The following is a 13,261-nucleotide window of genomic DNA, read 5'->3' on the forward strand; positions in this document are numbered from 1 at the left end:
TGGCTCTAGCTGCTCCCTCCGTGGCATGGGACAGAAGCTGCATAGATGTGTTAGTAATCGACTTGAGTGGTCATTCGAGCCGAGAAGTTCCATTTGTCCTCGGCCGACATGGACTCTGGGGGTGATCCAGCGTACTCTTTGATTAGGTCCCGCTGGAGCCGAATTACATGTGCCATATAGTTCAGTGACCTTACAGAAAAGGTCGCTGAAACAAACATCCACTTCCTGAGGCGGTCCATCATCCGAGACTCCTTGTCTGGAGGATGTACCGAGGAACTGTCCTGTGCTAATTACTTTTTAGTGGCAGCCGCCACCACCATGGCATCCACTGGGGCACTCTTGCTCCAAACTGTCCTGTCCATTGGGGGGCTGAGGATCCTGTCCGGTCTCTTGGGTATTGGCTTGACAGTGTCCGTCTCCTTCCATGCCCTGGTAATTATGAGGTCCACCAGGAGGTCGGTGGGAGGGGTCACCCAACAGGTAGATGGGCCTGCATCAAACGCCTCCAGAAACACAGACTCATCCGAGGAAAGTTTTTGGGCAGATCACCACCCCCTAATGCGCAACATTTCCATAATGTCTCCAAAGGAGACATCTTCGGGGGTGACCTTGGGGAACATTCCCCTTCCTCTAAGTCCGTGTCTTCTGTGAGGGACTCAGGTGAGTCCACATGCCTCCTCTTGCACTTTTGTTTGTGAGGGACCTCCTCGGGTGGGCTGTCCGAAGAGGCCTCACCAACAATGTCCTGTTCCTCTACAAGAACCATCTGGGACGTAGGTGCAGGCTGTCCCTGGGGCCGGATGATGGAAGAAAGGCCCATCTGAAAGGGAATGGCGGGTGGATCTGTAGCAAGAGCCTGGGGCCTCCAATCCCTCGAAAGGACCCTCTCCACAACGTCGAATGCCGAGGGTGAACTGCTCTCCCTAGGATCCGAAAGCAGTCCCCTCAGATCCGGCATGCAGATCACAGCCGGAGACGACCCGATCGGATCTGAAAGAGTAGTGCGCTCTGACCTCAACGGAGCTGAAGGCCCACTAACCCCTCCAGATCCGACGCTCACCTCATGGCCCCGAGAGCTCGGATCCAAAAATGGATCTGACAGATTCGAGGGTACAGTTGGCGCCGAAGTCGGAAACACTGCCGGCGCCGACACCACCCCAGCTCCGAAGCTAGTCGGATCCGTCTGCTCCGAAACCCAATAGCGGGTCGGAGAAGGAGCAATGGGGTGAAAAAGGGGGTTGAGCCCCCCCATCTGCAGCTGGGCCTGAAGAAATTGACGCATCATCCAGTCCATGTCTGCGTCGGACAGACTCCTGGTTGATCTGGATGAGGCCACCGAGGCTGGCCGGGAAGGCCGCCTAGATGACCTCGAAGGTGACTGGGTCTCCTCCTCCAGCTCCGGGGAGAAACGTGGAGAACGAAGCCGGGAGGGAGAAGACCCGGGGACCTTAAGGGGAGATGCAAGCAGCTTAGACAGCGGGGCCGAAAGAGCTGACTCGGACCGCCTCTTGTGGCTACGGTGCCTATCTTTCTCCCGCTCCTTGTCCTTCTTATCCTTCTTTCTGCTGTCCCTTTCCTCCTGGACCAAAGAGGGAGGTTGAGTCCTGGCCAGGGGATCAGAGGCGGTAGGTGGAGCAGCCACAGCTGGCGCCACAGAGGAGGAGGAAGACGAAGTAAAATCAGGGGGCAAAAGGCCCGCAAGGATTAACTTCGTCCTCCTATCCCTCAATGCCCTGGGGTTGAAGGCTGCACAAATAGTGCAGCCCGAAGAAAGGTGGTCAACACCCAGGCAAATAATGCACCGAGTGTGGCCATCCATTGGGGACAGCTTATGGCCACATTCGGAGCCTTTAGAAAACATAGCTTTAGGGCCTTCAGACATTTTTAAAGAAGAGAAAGAACAGACCCACACGCACACACCTTCACACACAGCCAGGGGGTGGGGAATTAACTTTAACTACACTGAGAAGTTTAAAACTACTCAAAACAAACCAAGCGTGAAAAGGGAACCACACACACAAAGAATTAGCAATTTTCTGACAGAAAATTAGAAAAAAAGCCTTTAACTCACAAAACCCACTCTAGGAGCTTGTTCTAAGATGCTTTAACAAAGTCTCGGCAAATGAGATCTGAGGGTTAGAGGGAAGTGGCAGGGCATTATGGGTAAGGGGAAGAGCTTGGAGCTCGGATCTTTGGCTAGGAAAGCTGCCGGCTTGGATCCGATACCCACAGGTTGCTGATCAAATGAAGTTAACTACTTCAGATCATATCATCCTGACAATTCAAAATTCTGAAAATCAAAATTGCTAAAGTATACTATTTTTTCCCTGTAGCTATCAATAATTTTCCCATCCTTGTAAGAAAGAGTTGGAATGGCATTAACTAAGTGCTTAGCAGCACAGGGATCAGTTAAAGCTATACCTGCTGGGTCAGGTTAAGGAACAGTGTATAAACATTTAAAAGAAGAGGAACTTTGTACATCTTGTCTGCCTTTTTAGGGGCAGCTGGTATACTATCAAGAAAGTTGCAGACAGTAACACACACATCCTATAAAGCAGATAGAACAGGAGGAATGGATGTAGGTTCTTGAAAATCCTTCTGTAACAACTCATAGTATTTTCTGAGGGACTAAGAAACCTTAGTGATCTCCCAATAAAAAACACTGGCACATTCTCTCAACAGTCTCAGAGAAACAGAAACCCCCAGAAGGAGAATCAGAAAAGTAACACTCCTCTGAGTCTGAATCAGTCTATACCTGCAACTCACTACATAGAACACACAGAACTCCAAAACACCAACCATCACAACCCACACATAGAAACACAAACTATACATACACCTTTGTGGAGGTTCTCAATAAAACTTTAACCAAACAACAGAGACCCCCAAGACAGAAATATATTAGATCACCACAACACAACACCAACCCCAGAACACATAGCTCACCACCACAGTGTGCCCCTCAACCTAAGCCCTTAAGGCAAAACACTTTGCCCAATGTGCTAATCATAGGAGACTCAATTGTGAGGCACACTGATGTCCCACTCACTAGGTTGAACAAGGAGAAGGTAACAGTCAGTTGTCTATCAGGTGCCAGGATCTGCCACATAACACATGCATTCAGGTCACACCACAAAAAGTACAAATATGACTCAGTCATTGTCCAAGTGGTTGTGAATGATCTGATATGTACCTCCCTGGACTACATGAAAAGAGATGTGATGGAACTCTCGGATTATGTGACGCAGGCAGGTATGACCCTAGCCCTCAGCAGTATTCTACCGTCACCAAGAATGATACTAAAGTACATGCAGAAAATGATTGACTTCAACAATTAGCTAAGTTTCTGGTGACATTTTAAGTGGATCCAGTATGTGTCTGCCTGGGACGACACAGACTTCAATGTTTTGCCAGAGATGGCCTGCATCTGTCACCCCAGGGATTCTGGGTATTGGCTAAGGCTCTTGCCACTCCTATAGTGCCTTTTTTAGGTAGTGTTCCAAAGACCAAAATTCCACCATAACAGCTGCAAACAAATGCAATCTACGGGTCATGTTGCTCAATGCTAGAAGTCTAAATCTCAAGATGCAGTCGCTCGAAGCTCTCCTCAAAACAGAGAATGTCGACATCTGTGCTGTAATGGAGACTTGGTTTAAAGAGGCAGAAAGCACCCCTGTGCTCTCAGGCTACAACTCATTCCATACTGTTTGGCCACAGAATACGTCCGGAAGCTCCAAAGGCTGTGATGTCTCCGTATTCTTAAAGGATATGCAGACGTCTTGACTGGTAACCCAGCATAATGCATCCGAGATAATTCAGGTATAACTAACAATGGGTAAGACGGCAATACAAGTCATAACCTGCTACAGAACCCCAAACATGTCCCTAGATTCTCACTCCAAGTTACTAAGCACCCAGGAATCTATCAAGGTCCAACCCAATACTCTCATACTGGGTGACTTCAACTACCCTTCCATCAACTGGGAAAACTATTCAAGTACCAATGTACAGGCCCAACATTTTTTGGAATTTATCAATTCCAATGCCCTGGACCAGCTCATTTTGACCCCCACTAAAGGAAGTAACATCCTCGACCTGGTTATCATCAACATGGGAGACCGTTGCTCCACACCTATAGTCAATTCTTCCCTGGTTAAATCCAACCACAAACTGATCACCATGGAAATCTCAATCTCACCTATACCCACTGCTAAGGTGACCAACCTGAAAAACTTCTCTAAAGCTGACTTTGGATGCCTAAAAGCTCCTAGCTAAACAACACAACCCCCCTCCCCTCCAACCCACACCTTCAGCTAGTAATCTCCCACTGCATTCTCTTTTTCTCCTGTACCTAACTTCAACATAAAAAAAATTCTTAACTAAACTTAAGCCCACCAAATTAGCAGCAAACAACCTCCCAAGTGAATAACTACAAATAGCAGCTGGTGCTCTGGCCTACCCAGTATCCATCTTGATTAACCGATCTCTGTCAGAAAGTTACATTCCCACACTATGGAAAGTATCACATATAATTCCCCTCCACAAAGGTGGCCCATCCACAGAACTAACCAGTTACCGCCTCATAGCTATTCTCTCTCCACTCTCCAAAATACTAGAGAGATGCATTCACTCTCAGGTCTCATACTACCTCCTTACTAACAACCCCCTTTCCAATACTCAGCATGGTTTCTGACCAAACCATAACACCACCACTGCCTTACTCTCCTTTACTAACACTATCCTTCAGCATAAAAACAATGGCTATCTCTCCTCTGCTACTTTCCTAGACCTATCTAAAGCATTTGACATGGTCCCACACAAACAACTTATCTCTGTCCTCAATAACATATCCTTCTCTCAATCAGTCACCAACTGGTTTCAGAGTTACCTGTCTGACCACCAACAATCCGTTGTATGGCAGAATGACATATCTCCCCAACAACCTGTCTCTATAGGGGTTCCCCAAGGATCCATCCTTGGACCCCTACTCTTCTCTATTTTCACCAATAATCTAGCCTCTGCCACCAAACATGGCACACTCATACAATACGCAGATGACTCACCCATCATCTGCTCAGCACAGTCCCTACCCAAACTGCAAAAAGTCACACAAGAAGCCCTTTCCTCTGTTGAAACCTGGTTATCCGATGCCCAATTAATACTCAACCCAAACAAAACTAAACTACTCATCTTCCAACCCACCAAACATACTCAAAACAACTCTCACTTTAACATCACAGCAAAAAACAACCCCACTATACACCCAACAGAACACACCAAATTGCTAGGAGTGGAAATAGACAATAAACTAAATTTTGACATTCACATATACGTGACCAGAAAAAAAGTCTGCAAAAAACTAGGAGCGTTATACAGAAATAAGCAACTTCTCCCCAAAGCAGTAAAGATTTCAGTAGCAAATTCCCACCTTATCTCCACCCTACTTTATGCCTCTCCAATATATACCAACCTAAGGCAATGCGATCTAAACAAACTAGAGACCTGCTACAACAAAATCACCAAATTCGCCACAGGGGCATCCTACTGTAGTCACCACTGTCTCTCACTTGCTGAACTGGGCTGGCTTAAACTCCCTCACCTCCTTCAATGGTATCAACTCTCACTCGCCCACAAACTAGTAAACCATCCACTAAATGTCCCATCCCTCCAGAATCTATTCCAACCCTATCGCACCATCAGACCACTAAGATCCAGCAACAAAATCACTTGCAGATCACTAAAGCCAATAACTTTGTTGGTGAAGCACTATTCTCTTGCGCCATAGCCAAATTATGGAACTCCTTCCCACCCACAATTACCTCCGTACCATCATGCACCCACTTCAAAACTTTACTAAAAGCGCACCTAAAAACATGCTGGCTATGCCCTTGCAACTCCCACTCTAATATCACTCACCCCATGATCCAACCACTACCTTTCTTTCCACTTCACTAACTACCTTGATTATAGCAAGCTTGGATGCTCATAAGCCTACTACTTATTATACAGCAGGAACTTCTTATTGTAACAATTGTTAATGTCTGTTATGTACTTCACAGATAAAGATTCTAGTTGTCTACTGATGTACTATGTTCTTCATCTGTAACCATGTTTGTAATTAATTGCTATGTTAATCAAATTGTTAATCGCTATGTAAATCTAATGTAACTACTGTCTGTATATTTTAACTGTGGAGCTTTTCCCCCCGGGCCTCCCCTGAAAATGGACCTACATCCAGTCGGACATCCCGGTCAACAAATGTAAATAAATAAATAAATAAATAAAAACAGAGGTGGCTAACTTCTCAGCACCCATGCCAATGGAAAATAGCTGCATGACTGCCAAATCATACACCAATGCATTGTACGAGCACATACACAAATGCATGGACCTTGCCATACCAAATAGATCTAAGATGCTCTTCTCCAAAAAAAGGAAGCCAATCTGGTGGTCGCCAGCCATCAATAAACTCTACAACAGAAGGAAAAAAACTGTTGCAGAAAAACTGAAGTCACAAGACTGGAAAACCTCCCTTATCAGTCTCAACAAAAAGCTGAAATCCCTTATCAAATCCTCTAAAGCCAGCTATGAAGGCAGAGTTGTATCTGACACCAAAAACAACCACAAAGCCTTATATCAAAACCCTCCAAGGCAATACCAAGATTTGCTGAGTTATAGCAGAATGGCACCTCCTATACTGAGCCAACAGATATAGACAACATACTGGCTGACAGATTCAGTGCCAACTTTACCCCCCCCCCACCCAAGGGCCCTATCACAATACCAGAAGAAAGCCTGGTACCCACCATTTCTTTGGCACAGATAAAAGCTGCATTGTCCAAAGCCAAGAATAAAGCATCCATGGGACCTGATAATATCCCTGGCTGTGTCCTACATGAGCTACAAAATGAACTGGCATCATATCTGTGTGCCTTGTTCAATCACAGCCTTACCTCAGGGATGTCCCTAATGAATGGCGCACTGCTACAGTCATCCCACTCCATAAAGGGGGAGCAACTATAGACCCTATGAACTATCGCCCCATTAGTCTGAGTCTGGTATGCAAAGCTATGGAGCGCATCATCATGGACCTGCTTAACAAACATATAGGGAACCTCCAAACTCTTGATCCCACACAGTTTGTCAAGGAGAGATCCTGCCTGCTGAACCTGGCTGACTTCTTTGAGGCAGTCATCGAGGCTGTGGATGAGGGTAAGGCAGTGCATACAGCCTACCTCGACCTGGCCAAGGCCTTTGATACCATTCCCACTCAGGTATCATTGATAAACTCACTAAACTATGCATCAATCCTTACATCACTAGGTGAGTTGCAAATTGGCTCACAGACAGGACCCACAGAGTGAAAGTTGCGGATTCCAAGTCAGACTGCCTACCAGTGATGAGTGGAGTTCCACAGGGCTCAGTCCTGGGCCCTCTCCTGTTTGGCATCTAATTCTCAGAAGTCCAGGCCAACACAGAAGGACTCTGGCTGACCAAGTTCGCTGATGACTGCAAGCTAGGAGTCATTATCAACTCCCCAAGTGATGCAGACATCCTACAAAAGGGTCTCTCTGAGACCAATGACTGGTGTTGGAACCATGGCCTGAAGCTTAACACCAAAAAATGCATTATCATCCCCTTTGGAAAAAAAACTCAGTTCCCAGGAATTACCACATAGATGGGAGCCCACTGAACACTATAGGGGTCATAAGAGATCTGCGCACCCAGGTCGACAGCCACCTCACCTTTGACCTCCACATTCCACTGTGGTCAGAAAGTCCTTCTATGTGGCACATCTTATAACCAAAGGTTTCAAAAGAGGTCATCATCCCTCTCTACTCATCCCTCATTAGACGAATCAGTGAATATAACACCCCATTTGGCATGCACCTGACCAGACACCTACAACCGCTGGAGAGGCCACAAAAGTACCTCACAAAAAGAATCCTAGTCCTTAAACACATGTCCTACAAGGACAGACTCAAGAAACTTCAGCTGTTCTCAGTCTCTTATCATCTGTTTAGAGGTGATCTCTGCTTGACTTACAAAACATGTTTGACCCAGCCCTACTTGAAATGCTACACCTAAAGAAATCCCAGACCCCCCACACCACAAGCTCCAGAGATCACAACCTCGTTACCGCAATTAACAGAACATGCTGGAGGGACAGTTTCATTTCCCAAAGACTGCCCGTACTCTAGAATAAGCTTCACATTCATGTCAAGCAGAGCACCTGGCTGGCCATCTTCAAGAGAAATCTCGACGAGTGGGTGGGTAACATGAAGTTCACCCCAGGGATCACTCCAGTTGCCCTACTGGACAGGGACACTGTAAACTAACATCGGGAGACATGGTGCCTGGGCAATGTATTTGGGCCAGGCTTGTAAAGCCTCCAAGGCCATTAGCCTAGTATACATCTATGAACCTATGAACCTAAGAATCTGAATCAGAAATCTGAGAGAAAAAACTGTTTCCATCCCTACACCTTCCTTTTCAGACTAAGAACCTTAAATATCTTCAGGAAAAGAGGAATCCCTCATTTTTTTATCAGAAACTACTTCACAAGAAGGATCAATAGCCTGAATTAAACTCTGAGCCAGACCCATTAAACTACTCCTAGCCAAAGAAATTTAAGGATGGATAGCTACATGCTTGGTTTTCTGCAACTGTCAGGAAATATGGGGGGAACTGTGTTACTAATGGCAACAGCTGCTTACTCAGGGATGAGCACAGCATTCACGCACAACAGGGAAACATTCCCTGTTCGCTCTCCCCAGACCAACGAGAGTGGTGCTCCCTTGCCCACTGAGGGGACTCAAAACAGTTACATAGGATGTGGCAAAACCAAGGTCCAAATACACCACAGGGATCTGGGGTAAAAGATGACTGGTCTGAGGTACAACAAATGGCCACAGCAGAGTCACCTACCTGTGGCTGAGGCCAACTGCTGTGGTGCCAAAAGCTGTTTGCTTAATTTTTTCTTTTTGTGGCTGGAAGAAATACTGATTGTAATTTGTAATTTGTTCCATAGTCAAGCCGAAAATTGTCTCTTTTTCGTGGAAGACATGCAGCAATGGGTAGTAAACAGCACCAGTCCACAAAAGTTACTTTTTTTGAAAGAAAGAACCCACTAAAAAGCACTTTAAAACTCTATGCCAGCCCCACAAAAGAAAAATAATCACAATTTCTCCACAGAATAAAATGCTTTCAGTTACTTTACTTTTAAAATGACAGAGAAAATGAGTGCTGTTTAAAAGTATGTTACTATCTCAAGACAGTCTGTTAAAATACAACACTCCTAGCTTTAAAATAACTTTCTTGAAGAGGAAAAAAAAATACATCAAATAAATTAAGAAAGTGGAAGTTTTTTTTTTTCTGAAGGGAACTTATCTACCCAGCAAAGGAAAGTACATGCTGACCGTGAATCCTTGACAGCCTCACAGGAAGGCATACTGTTCAGAGGCAGTAAAGCCCTGAAGAGCTTTGCACCCAAAGTTGTCATTGATTAGCTCAATTCAAGCTGCTTGACAGTTTGAGTGCATAGAAGGTGCCCTGAAACTTTGGAAGCCGGATAGTTGTTATATTCTTGTCAGGATATAATGTTATATACCGAAGGCTACTGCAGCAGTGCTCAATATGATAAACATCAAGAGGATTCAAAGGATGGACCAAAATGAACCCCTTTGTAAGGAGGAAAGGAAACTACTCCCAGTTCCAGCTTTAAAATAAAACTCAGTCTCCAACTGACTGAATGGAACTGATGTCACAAAGTAAGGATAAAGCTTAGAGTTGTGATCTCTTCTGGTAATGCCAGTGTGGGAAAGGGGGAAAACACTTAAGGAAAGTACAGTCCATTTATTTCCTAAAAAGAACACAGGGTCTTGCGAAGACTTTTCTTCTTACTGAAAACTTCCTGCCCTTACAATTTGAAAGTTTGCTGCTTTACTGAAAATGTTTATTTTTATGAAATTTCTAACAAATTATGCAGGTAGAGGAGAAAAGAAGGGTGATTCCCTAAAATAAAGTTATGTACTCGCCATAATGTTCCATGTTTGTTGACTATCTCACCTTCATTCTATGCTGGTTGGGGGGGGGGGGTTCAATACCAAGCATCGGTTTCCTACGCAGCTTAATTCAAAAGCTCAAGAGCTTCCACTGGCTCGAAGCTATGCCCTATCCCATGATGCTCAGGAAAGATTACCCAGATCTTGTTTGCAAGAGAAAGCATAAACATTGTGTAACAATGAATCAGCTTGTGTAGACAAGCCCCAGAAGGGAATCAGAGACTCCATAATCCAAGAGCGAAGGAGGGGGAAGGAGGGTGGGATGCAAGAATGAAGGTGAGATGGACAACAAACATGGAACGTTATGGTGAGTACATAACTTCTTAATGTTATGTTGTCCTATCTCGCCTTCATTCTATGCTGGGTGGGACAGCGTCCCTAGCATCTTCTTTCTTGGGTGGCTCAAGGGAATAAACTCTTCAGAATAGTTGACCCAAAGGAAGCCCTGTTCTGGGAGGCCACATCTACTTTGTAATGAGTGATAAAGGTATGAGGCCTTACCCAAGTGGCTGCTGCACAAACAGAATCCAAAGGGAGTCTGGCCTGGAAGCAGAGGAAGTTGCAATAGCTCTTGTGAAATGGGCCTTCACTTTGCCTGGCATTTGTCTGTTTTAAGTGCTATATGTGAAGGAAATACAATATGTGAGCCATTTTGAGAGTGTCACTTTTGAGACTGGCAATCCTTTCTTTTTATCCAGAAAGGACACAAAAAATTGGTCCGACTTTCTGAAATCTTTAGTTTTATAAATGTAGAAGTGCAGCTGTCTATGTAGATCCAACTGGTGTAGTCTATATTCTGCCCTGTTGCCACAGTTTGGGAAGAACACAGGTAATTCAGTAGACTGATTTAGAATGGTTTTCGAGCATACCTTAGGTAGAAAGGAAGGATCAGTACGTAAGAAGACACTGTCTTTGTGAAAAACTATGTAAAGAGAGTGTATAGACAGAACTTGATGTTCAGATACTCATCTGGGGGAGGTAATGGCCACCAAGAAAAGAGTCTTCCATGACAAAAACTTTATGTCACATGATGATGCAGGTTCAAAGGGAGGCAAAATTAAGGTGAAGAGAACAAAATTTAGATCCCATGGAGATGGAGGTTCTCTGACTGGAGGTCTTAGCAGGAAAGTCCCTTTTAGAAAGGAGTTACAGAATTTGTGGGACATGATTTTCAGTCCCATTTCCCCAATATGAAAGTTGGCTATAGCGGCTAGCTGGACTGTAATTGTAGCTGCTCCTGCACCCTCGTTAAAAAGTTTAGCGAGAAATTCTAGTACTGCTGTGATGGGAGCCTTAAAGGGATCTATATTGTTTTTGGAGGCCCACTGTGAAAATCTTTTCCATTTGCTAGAGTACAGTTTTCTGGTAGAGGGCTTATGAGAAGAAATCAAATTATATCTTACTGCTGGGGAGATGTCATGGAACCTGGCTATTTGTGGAACTGGAGCAGCCACGCTGTCAACTATAGGGTTTGGTTCGATGGATAGAACATCCCTGACAAATGGGTCAAAAGGTCTGGAACTGGGCCCAGGATCCATGGTTCCTCCTGGAGATGGGTCCACAGAAAGAGGAACCAAATTTGCTAAGGCCAGTATGGAGCAATGAGAATCAATGTGCTTCTCAGTGTATTGGCTTTCTGAAGAACCTTTGGTATCAATGGAAAGGGAGGGAAGGTGTAAAGTAGTCCCATGGGTAAATCGTTTACCAGCTCATCCCTCGGTGACTTCCCTGGAGGGGGAATCAGGGCAAAGTAGCTGCTGCATTTGATGTTCATGGACGTGGCAAAAAGGTCACAGCAGGACTGTCCCCATTTGTGGAAAATCTGTTCCACAACCTCTTGTTTTAGGGACCACTTATAAGGCATCAGAATGGCTCTGCTGAGTTTGTCTACTATGACGTTGGATTTCCCCGGGATGTGCATTGCTGTCAGAAATCGTTGAGAAGTGACATCCCATTGCCATACTCTTTGTGCCTCTCGACATAAAGGGTAGGATTTGGTTCCTCCTTGTTTGTTTATGTATCGCACTACTGACATGTTGCCTGTCTGAATTGCAACAGTTCCTACTGGGAGAGAGTCCTGGAATGCTTGCAACACATAGAGCACCGCTCTCATCTCTAGGACATTGATATGCAAGTGGTTCTCATGTTCCTGCCAGATGCCTTGGACAGCCTTTCCCAGATAATGCCCCCCCCCATCTGAGAAGCATCCGTGGTCAGTGTGGCTATTGGTTATGGAAAAACAAATGAACAGCCCGTGGTCAACCAAGTCATTTGAAGCCACCACCATAGGTCCTTTTTGCATGACTCTATGATAATGATCTTGTGTGACAGTGGTAGACCTTGCATGGACCACTGGGAGAAAAGTAGCCATTGACGGACTCTCATGTGCAAATGCACTAGAGGTACAAAAATGATTGCAGCTGCCATGGTGTCCAGAACCTGCAAGACAGTCTTTGCCTGTACTTTTCTTTTGGATAACAAGCTCTTGATTTGACGGTGTAGGGAATGAATCCTTTCCGGGGTAAGTTTGGCCAACATTTCCATTGAGTATAACTCTGCACCTAAGAATATAAGATGCTGTGAAGGCAACAAGGCAGATTTTTTGCAATTTATTGTAATGCCTAGCTTGGCACAGAGATGAATGGTTTTGTCCCTTGTTTGAACTAGTAGATGCTTGGTGATGCCGGTTAGGAGCCAGTCGTCTAAGTATGGAAACACACAGAATCTCAGGCACCTCAAGTGAGCCGTAATGACTGCTATGTATTTGGTGAACAGTCTGGGAGCTGCAGTGAGGCAAAGGGCAGGGGTCGAAACTGGTAATGACTGGCTCCCAGCCAAAAGCATAAGTGTCTCCTGGATTGCCTGTCCATTTTTATGTGGTAGTACGCATCCTGGAGATCTATTGAGCACATCCAATCGCCTTTCCCCAGAAAGGGAAATATTGACTGCAGTGTCACCACTTGGAATTTTGATTTCTTCACAGACTTGTTTAATCTTCTGAGATCCAAAATGGGTCTCCAGTCCTCTGTCTTTTTTGGAACTAAAAAGAACCTTGAGTAAATTCCAGATCCAGTCTGGTATGCAGGGACATTTTGGATGATCTTTTTTCTAGCAACTTCTGTATCTCTAATGTTGCATAGTCCCTTTGACTGGGTGGAATATCTGGGATGGATTGTTTCACCAAACAGGGAGTGGAA

Source organism: Protopterus annectens, chromosome 1.part2 (assembly GCF_019279795.1).
Source record: "Protopterus annectens isolate FY-2018-M chromosome 1.part2, PAN1.0, whole genome shotgun sequence".
Taxonomy (NCBI): Eukaryota; Metazoa; Chordata; order Ceratodontiformes; family Protopteridae; genus Protopterus; species Protopterus annectens.